Source organism: Macaca nemestrina, chromosome 12, assembly GCF_043159975.1.
Source record: "Macaca nemestrina isolate mMacNem1 chromosome 12, mMacNem.hap1, whole genome shotgun sequence".
Lineage (NCBI taxonomy): Eukaryota > Metazoa > Chordata > Mammalia > Primates > Cercopithecidae > Macaca > Macaca nemestrina.
The window spans coordinates 128392038-128412596 of record NC_092136.1 but is presented as its reverse complement, the minus strand read 5'-3'; the positions used below and the strand labels follow the sequence as shown (position 1 = coordinate 128412596).

Here is a 20559-nt window from a genome sequence, read left to right as displayed (position 1 = left end):
GGCTCCTGTGCCTCTCCCTAAGGGCACGCAGCACCAATGCTGGAGTCTCTCCCGGCAGCTCTGCCGCCCCCAGGCAGTGGTCTGAGAGCTCCTCGGGTGGGCGGCAGGCCTGGTGTGTAAGATCCGCCCCCTCCCCTGTCTGACTCAGGTGCCTGCACAAGGTCTGGCCTGTGATAGGAGCTCCCTACTCATTTTCTGAGGGAGTTCATCTGGAGAAGGACACTTCACAAAGCAACCTGACTTGGCTGGGGAAGCTTTCATACTGTGACATCCAGTGGGCCAGTTCCTGGGGCCTGGCACCCATGGCTTCTGCTGGCACTGCTGGACAATCCCCCTTGCTGGAGCAGAAGCAGCACCTCCCACTGCCCCGGGCTCTAGGCACCAAGTCCTCAGCAGTGCCCTCCTCCCTGGGGTTAGAGGAGTGGGGGGCACACTCTAAGGGGGAGATACAGGTTTGGTTCCAGGAAGCATCTGAGGTCCTGTTGGTTCTTGCACTGCGCCCCACTCCCATTTTCCTTTCTGAGCAGCAGGAAATAACGTAAGATGATAGCATTGGACCTCCCTGATTGTAAAGTGGGGTGCCTGAAACCTGAGAGAAGGTATAGTGTGGGCAGCACACCCAGTCCCGGACCACCAAGTCAGAGGGGATGAGAATGAGACTCTGAGTTTGCTCTCTCCTTCCCTCCCCAACCCCTCCATTTCTCCCCCGCCCTCACCCTTTCCTGCCCCCAAACTCTCTGGCCATCCTATTGATTGATCCCTGGTGACCAGGAAGTGCCATTGCCACCTGCCAACTGGTCAGATGATCCATGACGTTTGCCCTCAGCTTGCTCTGGTCTGGAACGATAATGGATGTTAACAGTTTAAGCACTAGCCAGGATCTCCAGGGTCACATGTTAAAGCTTTGGCTCTACCATTTAACTTAGCACGGCTCTTGGCAAGGGTTCCCACCATCCTGGGCCCTGCTGACTAGAATAGCTCCCTTATCAGAATGTCAAGGTAGGAGGAGCTAGATAAGCTGCTGCTGCCCAGGCAGGGCCTTCAGAGGCAGCCGCTCATGCCAGCCCTGGCTGGCAGAACGTCAGAAGGGGAAGCTGTCCACTCTGTTTTAAAACAATTCCAGAGAAAGCCACTCCACAAGTCTTTTTGAAAAATACACTCAGGTATTCTTATTCAAATACCTCACTACATTCCTCTGAACTGGAACTCCCATTCTTCTTGTTTTTTCTTTAGAAAAAAAAAAAACCAGAAAGATTTCTCCATGTCTGACAACTATCTTAACAGTTATCTGATGACGGATCCGCTCTTGGAACACACTGCCAGCCCTCAGTGACCTGTCTATAGCTCACACACAGTGAACATTTTCATCCAAAAATAGCCCCTTTGAGCTACCTATGGAGTCCCTGACCCCTGCCTTCTCTCCACCATCCTTCCACCTCCAGCCTAAATGGTCAATCAGTATTGGCTCAGAAAATGCAAGTTTGCTAATATTCTCCTAAACAAAAAGCATAACCGTGCCCCAACGATCACATTCCAAGGTTTTCAAAAATTAATGATTTCTGGCACATGATAGGTGATCAAACGAATGGTTGTTGAACCAGAAAAACAACAACAACAACAATGTAGAAGTGGATGCAGTTTTCAAGTACGTGAAAGCACAGCACACCCGTTTGTGGCTTCGCCCACAGCAGGCAGGAAGAAGCAGGTGATTTGGAGGGCACGTGGGAACCAGAGACTGGGCATTCTAGTCATTTCTTCCCTCCGTGGGGGTTTACTTCATCACAGATGACTAGAGCAGCCTTCAGAGTCTCCCAGATTCCTGGACAAGAAACCCAGTCTGGTGCTTGCAGAAAGCCCCAAAGGGATCTTGCTTGGCACCAGGGACAGCGGGGCTGAGGAATGCTGTGACAGAGCCACACACATGTGTCTGCTGGAGCCACAGACAACGAGCTCTGCACTGCTCAGGACATGCCAGCTGACTCCGGAGAAGCCATGGTGGGGAATCCCACTAAGAGCTAACTTCATCCCAGAGAAGACAGCTAAGCTTTGGGGACAGCCCCGGGCAGAGTGAATGTGGCCCAGGTTCTCTTTGACCCCCTCACCCTTGGCTCCTCCTCTAGCTGGACTGCTCCCTGGATGGAGCACGTTCATTTTCTGCTGAATGCAGGCAGACTACTTCAATCCAAATGCTGCGTGTGAGTAATGCCAGCGGTTTCTAGCAGCTTTTGGAGAGGCCAGAAAACAGCTACGCCTGAGTGACTGGTTCCCTTTCTGTTGGAGAGCTGGGTCTAGAACATTGTTCTGGGGACAATCCTTGTGCTTTGTGGAATGTATAGGCAAATTCTCCATCCTTTCTTTCTCTTTTTCTTTTTGAGATGGGGTCTTGCTATGTTGCCCCAGTTGGTCTTGAACTCTTGGGCTCAAGTAATCCTCTCACCTCAGCCTCCTGAGCCAGCAAGTTCTCTATGTGCTGTTTCTCTTTCAATGGTGGCCCTGCTGCTGCTCTTCCAAGAAACACATACCCTGTTCCCCGGGCCTCCCATTAAAGGCCTCATGCCTCTAGGCAGAATGGTGCCATCTCAGGTGGGCTCCATAGTTTAAAATGCCAGCCAAGCGGACCAAGCTCTTTATGCCAGAGTCCAACCATGGGCCTCTAACTCCCACATCATTCGCTCTGCCCTGTTCATTCCTCAGATTCCAGGAAGCCTGAGGGCCTCATTCAGCCAGATGATGCGATTTACACCTGGCTTTGAGGAAAAGCAGGGACATGGGAAGACCAGAGCAGCTTTCACAATTAGCTTTTGTTAGTGGAAAGACCCTGGATGTAAAGCCAGAGGACAAGAGTTTTGGAGATAACAGTGCTGCTGCCACTTAGTGCTCGGAATCCTGTTACCCTTACTCTCATGTGTAAAACAGAAGAAATAAGCTCTGCCCCACAGAACTGGTGTCAGGATGAACTCATGTAAACGTATCTAGCTCAGCACCTTGGTTTCATAAATATTAGACTTTTCCTCACATGGACAAGTGCTTTGGGAACCAGAAAGCCCAATAAAGCATGGCTTATGAAAACAAGGTATGTTTTTGAGTCATATCTAGGAGAGAATCTCCCTTTATGAGCTGTGCACCTGAGGCAAGTTGCACAGCCTCTCTGGGCTGCTATTTTTCACCTGGAGAATGAGGATGATAATCTCAGCTTATTGCAAGGATTGAAGCAGAGTAAAATGCTCGGAATGTTCCTGTTGATCTTCTGGTGTTTGAAAAGGCTCCTGGAACAGGTTCTGGGCTGGCCTTGCTCACCCTGATGTTTGGGGTAGGCCCTAGAACTTTGGGGGCTGGACCTGAGGACCTCCACAGCCCCCGGGGCAGGAGAGCCCTGCTTGAGGGAAGGCGCAGATAAAACCAGGGGCCAACAGCTCTGCAGGGAGAAGCACTGACTTAAAGAGAAGGGGAGCAATGACAAGGCCGCCCTTCCCTGTTCCCTATCCTCTGTCCCCACAGCCTTGACCCCTGGCCTTTCTGAACCGTTGGAAAGCTGTTTAAAAGGAGATAGGGAGGTACGCAGGAAGTGACTCGGGCAGCGAGAGGGGCAGAAATCACAAGGCCGTGTTTCCAATTTGGCCACACTTAAAAGAGAAAGCAAGATTAGGCTGGGGATCTAAGGCTGAGGGGTGCACCGCCCCCACCCTGGCCCTCCCTGCTCCCACTTGAAGGAAGAGTCCTACCAGGTGAATAATGTCCTCCCCACCCCACCCACTCCTGGCCACTGTTGCCTCTCAAACCACTGCTGGGAGATCTGGGGCACCCCCAGGTAGCCCTGGTCTAGTGCCAGAAGTTAAGGTGTTTATGGCTGGGCTCCCAATGCCCAGGGCAGCCTGCAGCCACGGAGATCTCCAATTTCCTGGCTAAACTTGGGACTTGCCCTAAGCTTTTCCTTATCCCCCCTGGCTACCAATCTAGCAGGTTCCCTGTGAAAGCCTGCTGCCCAGCGATGGACACCTGAGGGTGTCGTCCTGCCCTCCAGAACCCTCGAGCTGGGGGAGAAATGGAGGAGGAAAAGAAGACAACTTACTTGTTGAGATCAGAGCTTCCGAGTCCCACTGATGCTAACTTCTGGGGTGTCCCTTAGCGGCAGTGCAGGGGTGCTCAGGGCTTTTGAGGGGACTCCCCAGCCCCTGTCATGACCCCACGGAGGAGCTGTAGCTGGAACCTCTCCCTGTCGTGGGGTCCTGTGGGCAGAGGTACTTAAGCCATCCTGTTCCTTCACTCGCGGTCCCTTGGGTCACTCCCTTTCTCTAGCGAGAGCAGCTGCTGGAGGCAATCTCTCTCTCTCCTCTCTCTCTCCTCTCTCCTCTCTCTCTCTCTCCTCTCTCTCTCCTCTCTCCTCTCTCTCTCTCTCTCTCTGTGTGTGTGTGTGTGTGTGTGTGTGTGTGTGTGTGTGTGTGTCCCCTCCTCCCTCTCCTCTCTCCCTCTGTCCCTGGTACAGATGAATCTCTGGGTAGTAACGCGACTGGAACGGCCACCGGCATTGGCGGCGGGAGACGGGCTGGGGTGGGGCGGGGGCTCCATGTGATCGGGGACGCCGTCAGCTTGGTAGGACTGGGAGGGAAGAGGAAGGCGGAGAGAGAGCCCAGCAGGCATCCAGCCCTCGCGTCCCCGCGGCCCCCTGCGCCCTCCCCCGGCTCCCCCTGCACCCGGCTGCACCCCTGCTGCAGGGTGCCAGGGACGGAGACTTGCGCGCGCGCGTGTGAGCGCCCCATGCCTGTGTGTGAGCGCCGCGTGTGCACGCGTGTCCGTGTGTGAGCCCCGTGTTTAGTGGGTACGGTGGAGCAGACAGAAAGAAGGGAGAAACTATTAGGGCAGAAATCTTGGCTCGGAGCCTCGGCGGGGCTGCTCAGTGGCTCTGCGGTGCGCTAAGCTGGCGGTTGGCAGCATTTCGCTGTTTCCCGAGAGGGATGGAGCAGATGGGGGAATTCCTTTGGGAAGGCGGGGGAGCCACAGTCTGGGCACTACATCCCCCGCGCGACGGCTCTGGCTCCCGCAGTGGAGTGAGGGTCCGGGGGCCTGATCCGCCAGTTGCAGGTGGAGTAGGTCCAGGGACAGGACCCAGGCCAGCTGTCCCCGGGCTCGCTGCTCATCCCGGAAGATCTCTCCCTGGCGTGCGGCGGTGGCTGGGCGGCGATGGCTGGAAACGCGCCCTGCACGGACAGGAGGCCGGAGCAGCCCGGAGGGAATGGAGCTCAACCTTGCCCAGGCGTGGGTAGAGTCGGCGTCCTCCGCGCCACCCTCCCGGCCCTCGCTTGTGGATTCCTCCCTGCCTTGAGGACAGATGATGACCAGAGTGTATGCTTTAATTCGTGGAAGCCCTAGGAAGGGCAGCTGCCAGGGCAGGCTAAAAGGGAGGGCTGCTGTCTGGGGAGGGCCGGCAGGTGCCTCTGAGGACAGGTCTGTTTAGGGTGGCCCTTCTCATCCTGTAATGTTCCTTCTGGCCCTCTCTGTTACCCAGCCTTTTGGGGTCAACACCCCCCATGCCAGCCCCCTCTCTCAGGGGCACACACAGCTTGGTCAAACGTGGGGTGTCCCCAGCACCTAGCACAAGTGCTAAGTGAATGATGTCTACGACCAGAAAACTGATTTATTACATTGCAATGAGAAAAATGCGTGTCACTAATACTGGAGGGCACCAAGTCCATCCTCTCCTGTAAGCACAGTGACAGGGAAACTTAGTCTCTAATAGTGGCCTGGGGGTCCTCTTGCCTTGGAGACCAGCGTGCAGACAGCCCATTGCCCAGGCACCCTCCCCTGGGACAGAGCACAGAGCCGTCCAGCCCGAGTGGGCCTCCTGGATGCCCCTCTTCTCTCTGTAGAGGGGGTGATAACTGAATGTGGCTGCAACAGGCCCTGACTAACAGAAAGCTCTGTGTCCACCTAGGGGATTCAGCTTGCCTAGGTGCTCACGCACTGCACCATACGCTGCTTGATGTCAGGGCTTAACACTATTGAGGAGAAAGTTCTTAATTCCCTAATTGCCTAGTTCTTGGGAGAGGCTTTGGCTGTGCAGTTCTCAGGTCCAGATAACACACACTATAATCTTCTGCTGAGCCCTGAGGAGGGCTCTGTCCTGGGGCAGCAGTTGCTTTTGGATCAGGTATAAAGACCATGATAGTCCTTCTGCCATTATGGGGTGGGGGTAGGGGGAGCTGGACTGACTTTAAAGAAAATATAGGGTACTCTGGGAAACACTGCTTTGCAAAGATTCTCTCAGGGATGGGACCTTGGATCAGGAGACAGAAAAATTTGTGTCCAGGTCTCACCTGAGAACTGAAAAATGAGAAATTTGGGGATTCTAGTCCTGACTGATTGTTGCGAACTTAGGGGAGCTTTAGCTTCTCCATGCCCAAGCCTCTCAAAGAGCACGGACAACATTTGAGGATAGAAATGCAATAAAAGAACTACTCAGGGAGCCGTGCAAGGTGCTAAGTGTGTCTTTCATTGTCTGAAAATTGATGAGGCGGCGCTTGAAAGCAACAGAAAATGTGTATGTATTATCGCTGTGAATTAGAGTACAGCCCCACCTCTTCTGTTCCTTTTATCTGCTTCTCTTACCTTCTTTCATCGAGCGGGAGATGGGTTCACAATTAAAGATGTTCTCTTTAGAATATGAGACTTGCAGAAAATTATTTTTTCTCCTATTTATAGAAATTCTATTTGCATTTATGAGGCTGGTAATGTCTCATAAATATTTCCTGTTAGATAAAATATTAATTAATGGAGTTTGTTGAGTTATACTCTGAAATCCCAACTAAATAGCTTCTAAAACAAATATTTTAAACATTTTCTCTCATGTCAGGAGAATTCTTCATACATTCTTTGTGTACGTTAATAAGCTCATCCGTAAACAGCAGATATCAATCAAGTAAGGACATAATATTTTGCATATTTTTTTATAAGTAAGGACGTATTATTTTGCATATTTTAAAAACTGGGTGGCAGTATTATGTTAAATAAGATATCTTATTTACTTACAGATATTTATCAAGTAAGGACATATTATTTTACAAATTTTTTATAAGTAAGGACATATTATTTTGCATATTTTTAAACTGGGTGGCAGTATTATGTTAAATACGTTTATTTATTAGTTAAATAACTAAATAAACTAACTAAATAAATAAACGTATTTAACATAATACTGCCACCCAGTTTTAAAAAACAAAACCAGGCATGGCCAACACTGCCAGATCCACATGGGATCACCTCCTCTTCCCTCAGGAGAGGACCAGCCACCTGAGTTTGGTGTTTCTCTTTCCCATAGCTTTAAAAATGCTAAATGGACACGCACACACACACACCCCTACACCTACACCTACACATCCTCACTTAGTGAGTATTAACTGTATGTAAGTATTTTTATGTCCACAAACTCTTGGTTGATAAAGGCCTACTATGTTTGAGACACTTTGATAGGTGCTATGAGAGAGACTAAAAGGTATAATGGTGGGTTTGATCTCAAATGTCTCACATCTAATGGGGAAGGTGGCATATCTGTGAGTAGGGAGGAGTTAGCCTACAAATTAACGTGGGATTTTAATTCCTAGGTGTTAATTGGGAGCTGGTGTGGAATTGACAGGAATGCTAACACAGCTCGGAGAAGAGAAGCTGGGACTGACTTCTGACGGAAAGGCTACCCAGAGAAGGAAAGCCTGAAGGAATTAGGAAAGGAAGACTAAGGTTTGAATGTGATGAGAGGGAGAGGAGTCACGGAGCTGGGCTGGGAATCAGGGCTTGAGAAGGGAAGGCTCAGGGTGCTCAGGGACCACAGGAAAGGGAAGGGTTGCTGCTGGGGGATCAGAGGAGTAAAGTGGTGATGCCAGTGGCTGTAATTAACGCAGTGCCTACTAGGTGCTGAGCCCTGCTCAGTGCTTCATGTAAGTAATTGCTTGTAATTTTCTTGACAGCCTTGGGAGGGAGGTAGCTTTAGCACCTTTCTCAGGGGAGGAAACAGACTCAGACAAGTCAAGTTCCCTCGCACTGGCAGGAATTTCAGAGCTGCTCTCAGAACCCAGTTTTGTTAGTTTCCAAGATCATACTTCTAATTGTTATGAGATGAGCTTTGTCTCTCCCGAATTCAGATGGTGAAGGCCTGATTCCGAGTGCTTCTGAATGTGACTGTATTTGGAGACAGGGCCTTTAAAGGGGTGATTAAATTAAACTAAGGGGACTGGTGAGGTGGCTCACGCCTGTAATCTCATACTTTGGGAGGCCAAGGCAGGTGGATCACCTGAGATCAGGAGTTTGAGATCAGCCTGGCCAACATGGGGAAACCCCGTCTCTACTAAAAATACAAAAATTAGCCGGGCGTGGCGGTGCATACCTGTAGTCCCAGCTACTCAGGAGTCTGAGGAAGGAGAATCTCTTGAACCTGGGAGGTGGAGGTTGCAGTGAGCCGAGATCGTGCCACTGCACTCCAGCCTGGGCAACAGAGTGAGAGTCCATCTCAAATTAAAAAAAAATAAAAAAAAAAGAATTAATTAAACTGAGACCATTAGGGTGAGTCCTAATCCAATCTGACTGGTGTCCTTATAAGAAGAGGAATGACCTTGAGAACACTAGGAGAAGGCAGCTGTCTCCAAGCGAAGCAGATAGGCCTCAGGAGAAATCAACTTTGTTGACAACCTTGATCTTGGACTCCTAATTTCCAGGGCTGTGGGAAATCAATTTCTGTTTGAGCCACCCAGTCGGTGGTGTTTTGTTATGGCAGCCCTAACAAACGAAGATGCTAACCCCGCATCTCTGCCTCTCAGAAGGGCCTCGTACCCCAAGCTCTGGCATCTGGATTTTCTTCTGCATATTGAAAGCAAGTATTAAACATTTCTGAGTTAGGGAGAATGATGAAAATCAGTGTGAAGATTTCCCTGGGGGTGGTCTGTGTATGATTCTTCATTTTTTCATTTCAGTGAAGACTTATGGAGCACCTGTTTTGTGACCTCTGCAATTACAGGGACCATGTTTGTCTTGTTCACCTTGGGGTGCCACCTACTCCCAGTGCTAAGCACCGCATCTGCTACATAGGAGATGATCAATAAATATTTGTCAAATGAAAGAAAGGATATGGGGTAGGTTCCGCAATTAGAGAAAGATGACAAGACAAATACAGAACTTGCCTTCAAGGAGCTGACAGTGTGGTGAGACTGGTAGTCAGTTTGTGGTTAGTTTAGGTGGAGCTGAGATTATTGTGCAGTGCCACCCAACGGAAGTTTTGCAATGAAGAAAATGCTTGATATCTTTTCTGTATAATGTGGCATTGTGGCCATTGCGTATGTGAAATGTGGCTACTGTAAATAGAAAGGGAATTTTAAGTTTTAATTAATTTGCATTTAAGTAGGCACTATGGCTGGTGGCTACTGTACTACACAGTCTAGGATTAGAGGCAGGGAGAGTGTTCGTGGGCTGGGCCCTGGCGCTGGCCTGAGGTGATAAGGCTGCAACAAGGCAAAAGAAGGAAGAACCTTGGGATGTGTAGTGGGTTGCACAGTCTGGCGGCAACAGTGCCACTCCCTGGGATCATGTATGAAATGTAGAACCTCAGGCTCCACCCTCCACCTGCTCAAAGAGAATTCGCCTTTTAACAAGATCTCCAAGCGACTCTTATGCACACTGGGGCTTGGAAAAGCATGAAGCAGATGTAGCTGAGAAAGGGTCAATAGGAGCCCAAAGCGAAAGAGGAATGAAACTGGATTGCGTGGAGTTGAGCTGGGCTAAGCTCCCCTGAATCTCCAGGGGCACTGAGATCCCCTCCTCTGTGGACACCTTGACCCCTCTGCTTCCTTCTGACAGAGCTCTGATCACATGTGTCGGAGGTTCTGTGACCTGTCTCTCTCCTCTACCTGCAATCTACGAGTTCGTTAAGGGTGTAAACCTTGTTTTTTAAAACCCGAGTAAATGTTTATTGAATGCGTGCATGCCTGATGTTGGGAATGAGAAAATTAGCAGGAGTAGGTGGCTGGGACGGGAGAGCTGCTGAGTTTGATTCTAGACATGCTGCATGCATGTCTAACTGAAGGTTGGTGAATTGCCTAAGTGGAGTTGTCTGAAAAGAGGCAGGAATGGATGTCTGGAGATGAGGAGGGAGTCAAGGATGGGGTGGAGATTTTGGAGTGTCATCCACAGAGGGGAGAAGACTGAAACTCTGAGAAATAATTTAGATATCTGGAGGAGGGTGGAGACAGAAGGAGAAGAGTCAAGAGCTGGGAACCATGCTCAGATCTGGGACAGAGGGAGGAGGATACAGAACGGGAGATAAAGGAGTGATCAGGATGACGGGGGGTCGGCCAGGCTGCGGTGGCAGAATGATCTGGAAAGGAAGAGTGGCAAGAAAACTGAGTGGCCAGTGTGCCAGAATCCCTCATTAATAGAATATTTCTTTCATAGTATTTATCTCATGAAGCCTGTGTGTAACAGAGCAGAGGTCCGAAATAGGTAGCCACAGATCCAGAAAAGTCATGGAAAATAGAGCCAATGGGAAAAAAAGAAAACCCTAATCATTGACCAGGCCATCAAGCTGCCATTAGTGACTTTGCAGAACGTGTTAAAGAGGCCTCCTATTCGTCTCAAAACTCGAAGCAGACATGCTTTTGGGGAAAGTGGCCTGATATTCATGCTGATGCCTTGGCTTCTCCCAGTGCATAAGCTTCCCACTTGTCACTGAATAATCCCAAATTCACTTTTCCTTGAATGTCATTCAATTCTGACCACAGGGAGCACCAAAGGTAGCTTCAGCTTCCCTGAAACAAGCTTCCTGTTCCTGAATTCCCTCTCATTCGTGAGTCCAGGCCCAGGTGCCTGAGACAGGCATTTGCCACAGCTGGCCACACCATTGAATGTATCGAGTTAACATCTGTTTCTAGAGGGCACAGCACTTAGCCCCAGGACTCAGCTTCGTGCCTAGCACTGAGCTTCCAGTTATTGCACCACTAGGGGCAAATGATGTTTTTCTTCCTATTCAGTGAAGTGGGATCCTATTTAGCAAGGAAAGAAAATGAACAACGTTAATTCCTTCCTAACTTTTTTCATAACAAGCTTACTTAATTCTGTTTCGTGGAAACTCCACAGACATGCTGACCAGCACCTGCCCTGCCCGGGTGCGGTTTCCACAAGGGGGACAACAGCACCATCTAGTGGTTGAAAGAGATTTCACACTAGGTAGAACACATGTATTGACTTATTTTGATTTTTAGTTTTTGTTTTATTACAGTAATATATTGGCCGGGCGCGGTGGCTCACGCCTGTAATCCCAGAACTTTGGGAGGCCGAGGCGGGCAGAACACGAGGTCAAGAGATCGAGACCATCCTGGCCAATCAACCCCGTCTCTACTAAAAATACAAAAATTAGCTGGGCGTAGTGGCGCATGCCTGTAGTCCTAGCTACTCGGGAGGCTGAGGCAGGAGAATCCCTTGAACCGGGGAGAAGGAGGTTGTGAAGCATCACATTCTTCTAAATAATTTGAAACAAAAGCAGTTGGGTTTTCCTCTTTGACCATCTTCCAATCTCCAGAGGTCACCACTTTCATTTCTTTTGGCTGTTTTTTCCCCCTTGATTTTTGTCTCTAAATGACACCCTTCTAGTAATACTTCTAGATGCTTCCATCTTCAGAGACGACCTATGAACTTTCCACCGCTGAAGATGGAAACGTGGCTCCCTTTCCTCCCCTGTCCCCACCACATGCTCACATACTTCCCACTTCTCATCCAGCAAGGGAGCTGTGCCACAGTTTTGGTTGGATGAATACTCAGTTTTAATATTTTTATGTCCATAAAGTTCTATTTGTATATAACTGATCCATGCAGCAAACCAGATTGCTTTGTCTTTCCTGCACAACGTTTTGTCTTCTCTGGAGGTACTAATTCATTGTCTTGGTTTGGTTTGTGTAGTTGTCCTTGCTCTTATCGCCAATTTCTTTTTTCTTTTTTTCTGAGATAGAGTCTCGCTCTGTCATCCAGGCTGGAGTGCAATGGTGTGATCTTGGTTCACTGCAACATCTGCCTCCTGGGTTCAAGCAATTCTCCTGTCTCAGCCTCCTGAAGAGCTGAGATTACAAGTGTGCGTTATGTGCCACCACGCCCGGTTAATTTTTGTATTTTGGATAGAGACAGGGTTTCCCCGTGTTGGCCAGACTGGTCTCGAACTCCCGACCTCAAGTGATTTTCCTGCCTTGGCTTCCAAAAGTGCTGAGATTACAGGTGTGAGCCATCACGCCTGCCCTTATCACCAATTTCAATGCAAAAATTTCCACCTACAATTTCAATCTCCTCTCAAGATGTCCAGATGCACCAGAAGTCCTACTGATTGCATCTGGAGAAATCTCCCTGGGGCCTTCTGCTCCCTTTGGTCTGGCCTGGTTGCCCTCTCTGCCTAGCACACAGCTGACTTCCTGGCATCTCTGTTTCCTTTGCCTCACTCCCATATTGCATCCCCTGTTTCCTGAATGCCATGCATGTTTCTTTCTTGGTTTACTCTCTTACTTTTTAGGAAGAACACGTCCTACCATTGCTTCCTAGGAAAGAGAGTGTGCAAGGTACAATTTTGAGACTCTGCATATCTGAGAGGATCTCTATTCTATTCTGTTGGCAGCTTGGGCATGTGTAGAATTCTAAATGGGAAATTGTTTTTCTTCAGAATGTTAGAGGAATTTCTTCTTCTTCCACATTTCAATTATATTGTTAGAAGCCCGAAGCAAGTTTCATTCCTGATCCTTTTGCGGGTCCTCTTTTTACTTTCTGGAAACTAGCCAGATCTTCTCTTAGTGAGTAGTGGTGTGAAGTTTCACAATGATGTGCCTTGGTGTGGGACTGTTTTCCTCCACTGTACGGAACACTGGGTAGCCCTTTTAATCATTGCCTTCCCTTCTGGGTGAGTTTCTTGCAATGCTTCTTTGAGGATTTCCTCCTTCCTATTTTCTCTATTCTCTCCTTCTGGAATTCCTCTCACTTAGATGTCAGATCTCAGAAACCTCTCATTTCCTCATCTTTTTTCTCTACTTTCATCTCTTTGTGTTTTTGCACTATGTCCTGGTAGATCTCCTCAACTTTTTTCTTTCAACCCTTCCATTGAGATTTTTATTTTTCTATCATATTTTAATTTCCAAGGGCTCCCCTTTTTTCTATTCCCTGAAGGATTTTTGGAGCACCCTCTTTATTTGAAGCGTTCTTCTCCCTGGACAGACTCTGTTTCCTCCAAGATGCCTTTTCATGCTTGTGTTTTCGCTCTGTCTTTCCTCAGATGCCTGATAACCAAGTAAGAGGAGGCTCTGGGCCTGTGAACTTGACATCTGTCAGCTTCCCTGGAGGGTGCACTGGCAGGGACTGAGCTTGTTACAGGAACACTTGGTATCAGATTTTGCTTGGGGGAAAGTCGGAATCCTCAGGATGAGCTCTTTCAATCTCCTGCTTGGAGGGTTGAGTCCTGACCACCAGCCTCTGAAACCAAGTTGGAGGAGAGAGCTGGGAGTCTAGATATCTAGTGTGGATATGTTTACTTAGTCATCCTTTGGGGGGTATGACAAGCCCATCCTTAACGGTTCTGTGTGTTTTTCAGTCAAGAGACCCTTTGTTTTCCACTTTCCAGAGAACAAATCTCCAGGTTTCTGCCAGGAAGGGTTGGGAGAAGTCTCTTATCTGGACAGAGTCAGGGAGGGGAACAGGAGGTCTAACTAGGGTGCTCCCTGAATGGACTCTCAACCCATCCCCTCTTCTTTTGGCTGCTTCCTTCACCCCCCGACTTCCAGAGGTAGACAGGGTCATGGACATCTAATCATTTTGGGATTCTGAAGTGGCAATGGCGCTAGTTCCTGTTTTTTGTTTTTTTGTTTTTTTGTTTTTCTTGCACAAGTGTCGAATGCATCTTCTTTCTGGGTTTCAAGAAAGTTGCTATTGTTTCCTCTCCAGTTCTTCTCACCCTTCAGGGTTTATCCTTTTTTATAAAAGCTGTTGTTTTTACTGGGATTTTTGGACGGGAGCAAAAGTAGAAGCATTTCTTTAACTTGCCATCTTTATGCTGAAGTCATTCATTCATTTTTAATCACCCATTCTGTAAACATTCTTGACCTTCTCCTGTGCAGTAGGCTCTCCGGTAGATTCCGCTGTGCACTGATGAATAAGGCTGTGTTTCCTGCCCCCATAGGGATATGTATTCTGTGTGGTAGCAGATAAATAAATAGCTATACAAACTTAAATCTCAAGGGGACACAGCTAAGGGTGATGGTTGGCTGTCTCCATGAAGGTCATCTGTCTTCCAAGAGACCCCAGAAGGTGACGTAGCTTAGACCATTTGCAAGGTGCTCTTGCAAGTTCAGACACCTAATTTCCAGCACAGCCATCTCCCGGAACACCCATCTCCACCGACTGAAGTTCAGCCTCCTGACGTCCAGATGAGAATGCGAATTTGTTCATTAGCTGTGCGTGACTGTGCCGGGGGCTAGAATACACAAGATGGCACGATCAGCAAATCTCTCCCTACAGGGGGCTGGACAGGAAGCCAAATCTTGATTGAAGCATGGCTGGGTGAGTCTGGAATCTAGCAAGGGCATGAATTGTCGATGCCTTATGGCCATTGTTCGTGGCTCTTGAACAAGAAGGAAGGGCATGTTCACTGGACTGGAATGCGGGAGCCTGCTGAATGAGGCTTACCCTTCCTGGAAAGTGCCTGATTCACAGCCCTGCTGAGGCCTTTTTTCCTTCAGGTGCATCGGGTCAGGTTGGGGGAAGACACAAAGAAACTGGACTTTTTCTAGATGGGGTCAGACTCCCCCACCTGCCTCCAGCTGATCAAGCCGTCCCCTGACACTCTGGCAAAGACAGATCTTACTGCGTCAGGGGACACTGTCTCTCACTAGATGCAGGCTCCAAGTGGGTCATCCCACATCTGTCTCTTGGTGGACACACCTGCTGGGGGAATTGAAGAATTGCATGAGGGGACTGATGAGCTCTAGAGGGTCACAGAAAAAGACCACCTACTTCATTTCACAGTAGCATCAGGAAACATGCATTAGACAGTTGTTCCCAGAGAATCATTTTCCCCAGAGAACCTGGCAGTCCTTAGCCCCAGTGCCCTTTTGAAAACAAGAAGCTAAGTCCCAAAGCTGTGGGGGTGGGGGAGTAGCCAGGATGGGATCTTCCTCCTCCGTTAGGATTTGCAGGGCATGGGGATGGGCGCTCATAGCTTCTGCTTACTGAGCCAGGCAGGACAAGGCAGGACTGGGGTGTGGGCGGCACAGGCAGGCATGGGCAGCACAGGTGGGCATGGGCAGCACAGGTGGGCAATGGGGAATAGGAATTGGACATGAAAGTGCCCCATGTCACTTCTGCTCCAAGGCACCAGGGCAGGCCAAGAGCTTGGGCCCTGGACTTTCCCTCTGCGGCCAGGGAAGACCCACTCTGGGGGCCGGGGTACATGACCACTCAGTTGAGCAGAGGCTTTGGTGGGGGAGCTGCTGTCCCCAATCCCCCTCCCTGCCCCCACCCTCCCACTCCATACAACCCTCCTCCTTATGGTGCCCCCAGGCCTCTGACCGCGCCTGATCCTGGTGGCTGTGGACCTCACCAGACCGGCCTCATCTCTTTTACCCAGCAGCACCACGTCCCCCAGCCTGCAGTCCTGCCCTGTGTAAGACTGTAGTTCAGAGGAGGCTGCAGTCCTGCCCTGTGTAAGACTGTAGTTCAGAGGAGGCTGCAGTCCTGCCCTGTGTAAGACTGTAGTTCAGAGGAGGCTGCAGTCCTCCTCTGAAAGCCAGGGAGAGCAGCACAACAAACACTTAGGGTTTTTGTAGGATTAAACACAGTTTTGTATTTTTTTAAAGGGGTTTACCGGAGATTATTAACCTGACCAAGAGGCAGGAGGCCAGGGACAGTCTCCGCCCTCCTCTGCAGCTGCCTTCTCATGCTGACATGATCTCATAAGATCATTCACCAGAGTGCTGTGGGAAGGGCCACACAGACAGTGAAGGTCGCTATGGTGACTGCCCCCTAAGCAAGGCCAAGAACCCTTTACAGAGCAGAGTCCCTGCTGGGATTCTCTTGCCTGCGGGCAGGTACAGCCCCGCATCCTAGTAGCCAAGCCTAGGCCAGGCCTTCTGTGCGGTCTGATCTCCAAAGAGCATCCCAGACACCCAGCACCTCCATTTCCACAGCCCCTGCGGGCCCCAGGGTCCCTGGAGACAGCTGTCTCTATCTGCATGTTACAGCCAGGGAAGGCTCAGCGTGGCCTCCGCTGTGCATTGGTGGAGGACTTAGAACTAACACTGGAACTTCCTCATCCCTGGCTATATTTGATTTTAGTACTACACATAATAGTAATAGCAAGCAATGATATTTTATATAGTATTTAGCAGCTACAGGGCACATTCACACAACATTGTATATGGCAAGTAGAATTTGTCCTTTTTTCCAATGAGAAAGCGAATATGCAGAGGTTATGTAACCAATCAAGGTCAGGCTGCTGAGACACGGCAAAGGCGGACCTCGAGCCCGGATTTGCAGATCCAAATTCAGTGTTTTTCCTACTACCCAAGCTCCCTGAGGCTGTCACCCTGAAGTGTGGGGCCCTTATTCTAAAGCACGTCTCCTTCCCCTGAATGGAATCCTCATGAAATAGTCCCCCAGGCACTGCAGGCTCAGCAAGAGTGCAGGGACCCTGGCCAAAAGGCCAGTGAGACCCACTCTTTGGAAGTTCTAGGGTATTCTGGAGAGGCCTGGGGTTTGCAGTTGGTCCCGTAGGCCCTGGGCCTGCCAAAAAGACTGTCCCACGGCACCAGCTGTGGGTGGATCTTTGAGCAGCATGGTAAGGAGTGGGGCAGGTCACATCATCTAATGTGGCTGAAGGGCGTTGACTTCAAGGTCACTGCACTGCTTTGTCTTTGCGGAAGCTGACCACTTCCAGAGCCCGGGCGAAGGTGCGCGCCGAGTATCTGCGCAAGGGGAATTTGCTACCTGCCTGGCCCTGCCCACTTCCCCCCAGCATTCAGTGAGCACACGGGCTGACCAGCTGGGAACGTGTGACCCTACTTGTTTTGACTTCAGACATTATAAGGACACGTGTGAGGCAACTGAGGATCTGGAAGAAAGTGAAATGCTGAAGTATGGAACCGTAGAAAGACACAGGCCAGTGCTGACCACAATGTAGAGCTCGGGATCCCTCTTGAGCCCCTGCTTTTAGCTTGCCAAAGGGCCCCAGCATGGTTCTCTGGCCTCACTCCCTGCCAACCCCCCAGCCCAGATCTCCTCTCTCCACAGAGGAATGTGAGAAGCAGGGCCATCACCATCTGTTGCTTCTCTGGTCAGAGGTCCCAGCTTGAACCGCCTGCTCTGTGGGAATCTGACAGGTCTGGCAATGACTGAGGGAGTGGTGGGTGGTCCTCCCAGGATCTACTGGCTGCTGGAGGGATTGTAGCCCCCAGTGAAGACCATCAGCCAGACCATCATAACCTGGTAATACCCTGGGTCTTCAGAGAGGAGGCGGAGGGGTGGGTTATGCACACAGTATAGGGGCCACTGAGCTTTGTCCTCAGCCCAACCCACTGCAGATGTAGGTCTTGGTGTCTCTCCAGAAACAGAATGAAAAGTACCTCCCCTGCTCACTCCGCCAGAGACAGCACAGTACAGGCCTCCTGCATGTCCTAGCACCACCATGGAAGGCGCAGTGGGCTCTGTGGATCTGACACCTTGAGCAACTCATGCCTCGATCTTGAGTACGTGTGAGACCCCAGCGGGCACCTCTTGGAAAAGACTTTCTTGGGTCAGGGTGGTGACACTTTGCAGTGGAACAGGCATCCCGGACTAGCAGGTTGGGTGAGACAAAGAAAAGGGAAGACACAATTTTAGTCATCCTTCATTCATGCTTTGGACAGGTATCACTCTTGGGAGCTCTGGAGCGTGAGGATCTTTGGGAACATACAACAATGACTCGGAGGAGGTACCTACCCTCCTCCTAGGACTTCAAGCCAGTAAAGGAGAAAGCCATGATCACGGATGAAAGCAACTTGAGAAGTAGCAACAAAGTCCTGCCAGAGTGCAAGAGTTAGGGGAGGAGGGCGTGACCACTGACTTGGGGGTTGGAAGCCTTCATGGAGAAGGCTCTGGGAGGCTGCTGTCTCCCTCTGCTTGCTGGTGACAGAGGTCAGGAAAGCAGTGAGGCCAGATCCTCAGAATGAAAAGTCGAATTTCTGTGGTGAAGCCACCGTGAGGCTCTTGGCCCATCTTCCTGGCCTATTTGTATTCATCACTCCAGCCTACCAGACAGCCATCTCTGCCCCAGTGCTCAGACGACCTACACACACGCCAGCCTTTCCCAGAGATTTATTTGTATATATTTACTCTTTAAACTTCTAGTAAGTTGCCCACATTTTTTTCGTAGACATTATCAGGTTTTTTTGTTTTTGTTTTTGTTTTTGTTTTGTTGTTTTGTTTTTTTAGCTAATGTGTGAAAAAGGAGAGAAATGTGAAAGGAGTGGGGACGGGGGGAGAGGAGACGCTCTCCAAACTGCCCTTGTGATTTCACCATCAAGCCCAGACGCTGGGGAGCAGACATTGTAGGTCTTCCCTGAGGTTTGCGAAGTTCCTTGTCCCAATTCCTGAATGTTCAAAGACTGAGAGAGAGTATTTTGTCTTTGTGATCTGCTTAGTATTTATGCTTCCATAGCACAGTGGAGGTGGAGTCTGGGATCTGAGCGCTGGTTCTCTGTCTGTCATCCACGTTCTCTTGGGCAAGTCAACTGCCAACTAGCCGTGAAGGTGCAGGCTGGGGAACATATGGGTTCTTTCTTTCTTTTTTTTTTTTTTAGACGGAGTTTCACTCTCGTTGCCTTGTTGCCCAGGCTGGAGTGCAATGGCCCAATCTCGGTCACTGCAACCTCCACCTCCTGGGTTCAAGTGATTCTCCTGCCTCAGCCTCCCAACATATGGGTTCTTTAGCACTTGTAAACCAAACAAAAGTCACTTCTAGCTCAATAAAAATCACTCTATGAGTTCTAAGGGGCATTAATAGGAGCAAGATGTCTAGCATGAAGGAGGTGATGGTCCTACTTCACTTGGGCTGGTGGGAGCACACCTCCAGAGGGCCAGCCCCGAGGGGTACGTGTGAAGAAGGTTCTTGGCAGGCTGGAGTGTTTGGGTGGATGTTGTTGAGGCAAAAAGCACAGGAAATATGGACAGGCCAGAGGTGGCTTTTTTTATTTTTATTTTTATTTTTGAGATGGAGTCTCGCTCTGTCACCCAGGCTGGAGTGCACTGACTCGATCTCGGCTCACTGCAAGCTCCGCCCCCCCGGGTTCACACCATTCGCCTGCCTCAGCCTCCAGAGTAGCTGGGACTACAGGCTCCCGCCACCAGGCCCAGCTAATTTTTTGTATTTTTGGTAGAGACGAGGTTTCATCGTGTTAGCCAGGATGGTCTCAATCTCCCGACCTCGTGATCCGCCCGCCTTGGCCTCCCAAAGTGCTGGATTACAGGCTTGAGCCACCGCGCCTGGCCCAGAGGTGACTTCTACATTCCCTTCCAGTGCAGGGAGTTTGTGAATCTATGAACCTTTCTTTGCATTCCAGGAAGCAGCTGCTCGGGGAGTGGCGGTCCAAGGCTTTTCAGATTGCTGGTGTGGAACCGAGCTATGGAAAATACTGAGCAGTTAGGTTCCCAGAGTTAGTGGCTGAGTGCAGCCTTGACCCCTCGTCTCACCATCGACACCAGGACCCCTTTAGGAAGGGTGTTCAAGGCCCTCCGGGAGCACCTCTTGCTAAACCTCTGCTTCCTCATCTCTAAATACTTCTCCGCCTCCCTCACAGGCAAAAGAGATCCGGACAATAGAGTAACATCAAAGGGTCTGTGAACTGCAGAGTGAGCAGGCGGATCGTCTTCACCTAAGGGGCTCACCGCTGAGTCTCGTTCCTGTGCTTCCTGGGAGGAAAGCTACGGTACACGCCTATGCACACGCGTGTTACCTTGTTCCCCAAGCTGGAGTGCAATGGCACAATCTCGGTCACTGCAACCTCCGCCTCCCAGTTGCAAGTGATTCTCCTGCCTCAGCCTCCCAACATAAGGGTTCTTTAGCACTTGTAAACCAAACAAAAGTCACTTCTAGCTCAATACAAATGTCTTTACAACAGAGGGGAACTGGATAATCCACTGTGAAGACAAGAAGGAAAGAACATTGCTCTATGTTCTCACAAGGGAAAGGTTTTGAGAAAGCCACATGCAAGAGATAAAAATGCTTTCCCTCCGAAACCTGTAGCAGCCCGTCCGGAACGTGGAGCAGGCCCTCAGCAGAGGAGTCGGTGGTGGAAACCCAAGCGTCCTGGCTGCAGTCTTCCGGGAGCTGCAGTGTGAATGCTTTCCTTCTGACGGCAGACAGCTGAGAACCTGCAGGGTTAAAAGTGCACAGTCCGGGAAGCTTCCGTTCCCAGGAGAGCGCTATCAAGTCCATTTGCGGGCGCTCCACGCGGTCTACCTAAAGGGAACAGCCTGCGGCGCCGGCGCCCTATTCATCTCTACCGGTGGGGAGATGGAAAAATACCGTGC

General features: G+C 50.0%; 2 protein-coding genes across 2 annotated transcripts in view; one reads left to right on the top strand and one right to left on the bottom strand.

Annotated features, from left to right (window-relative positions):
- The window catches only part of LOC105476215 (potassium inwardly rectifying channel subfamily J member 5), a 31185-nt gene extending 26838 nt beyond the window's left edge, over positions 1-4347 (bottom strand). The window contains exon 1 of the mRNA XM_011731927.3: positions 4070-4347. The gene's annotated coding sequence lies outside the window, so the exon portion shown is untranslated. The remainder of the gene's footprint in view (positions 1-4069) is intronic.
- LOC105476213 (potassium inwardly rectifying channel subfamily J member 1) overlaps positions 1-20559 on the top strand; it is a 66747-nt gene that overhangs the window by 10313 nt on the left and 35875 nt on the right. The window lies entirely within an intron of this gene.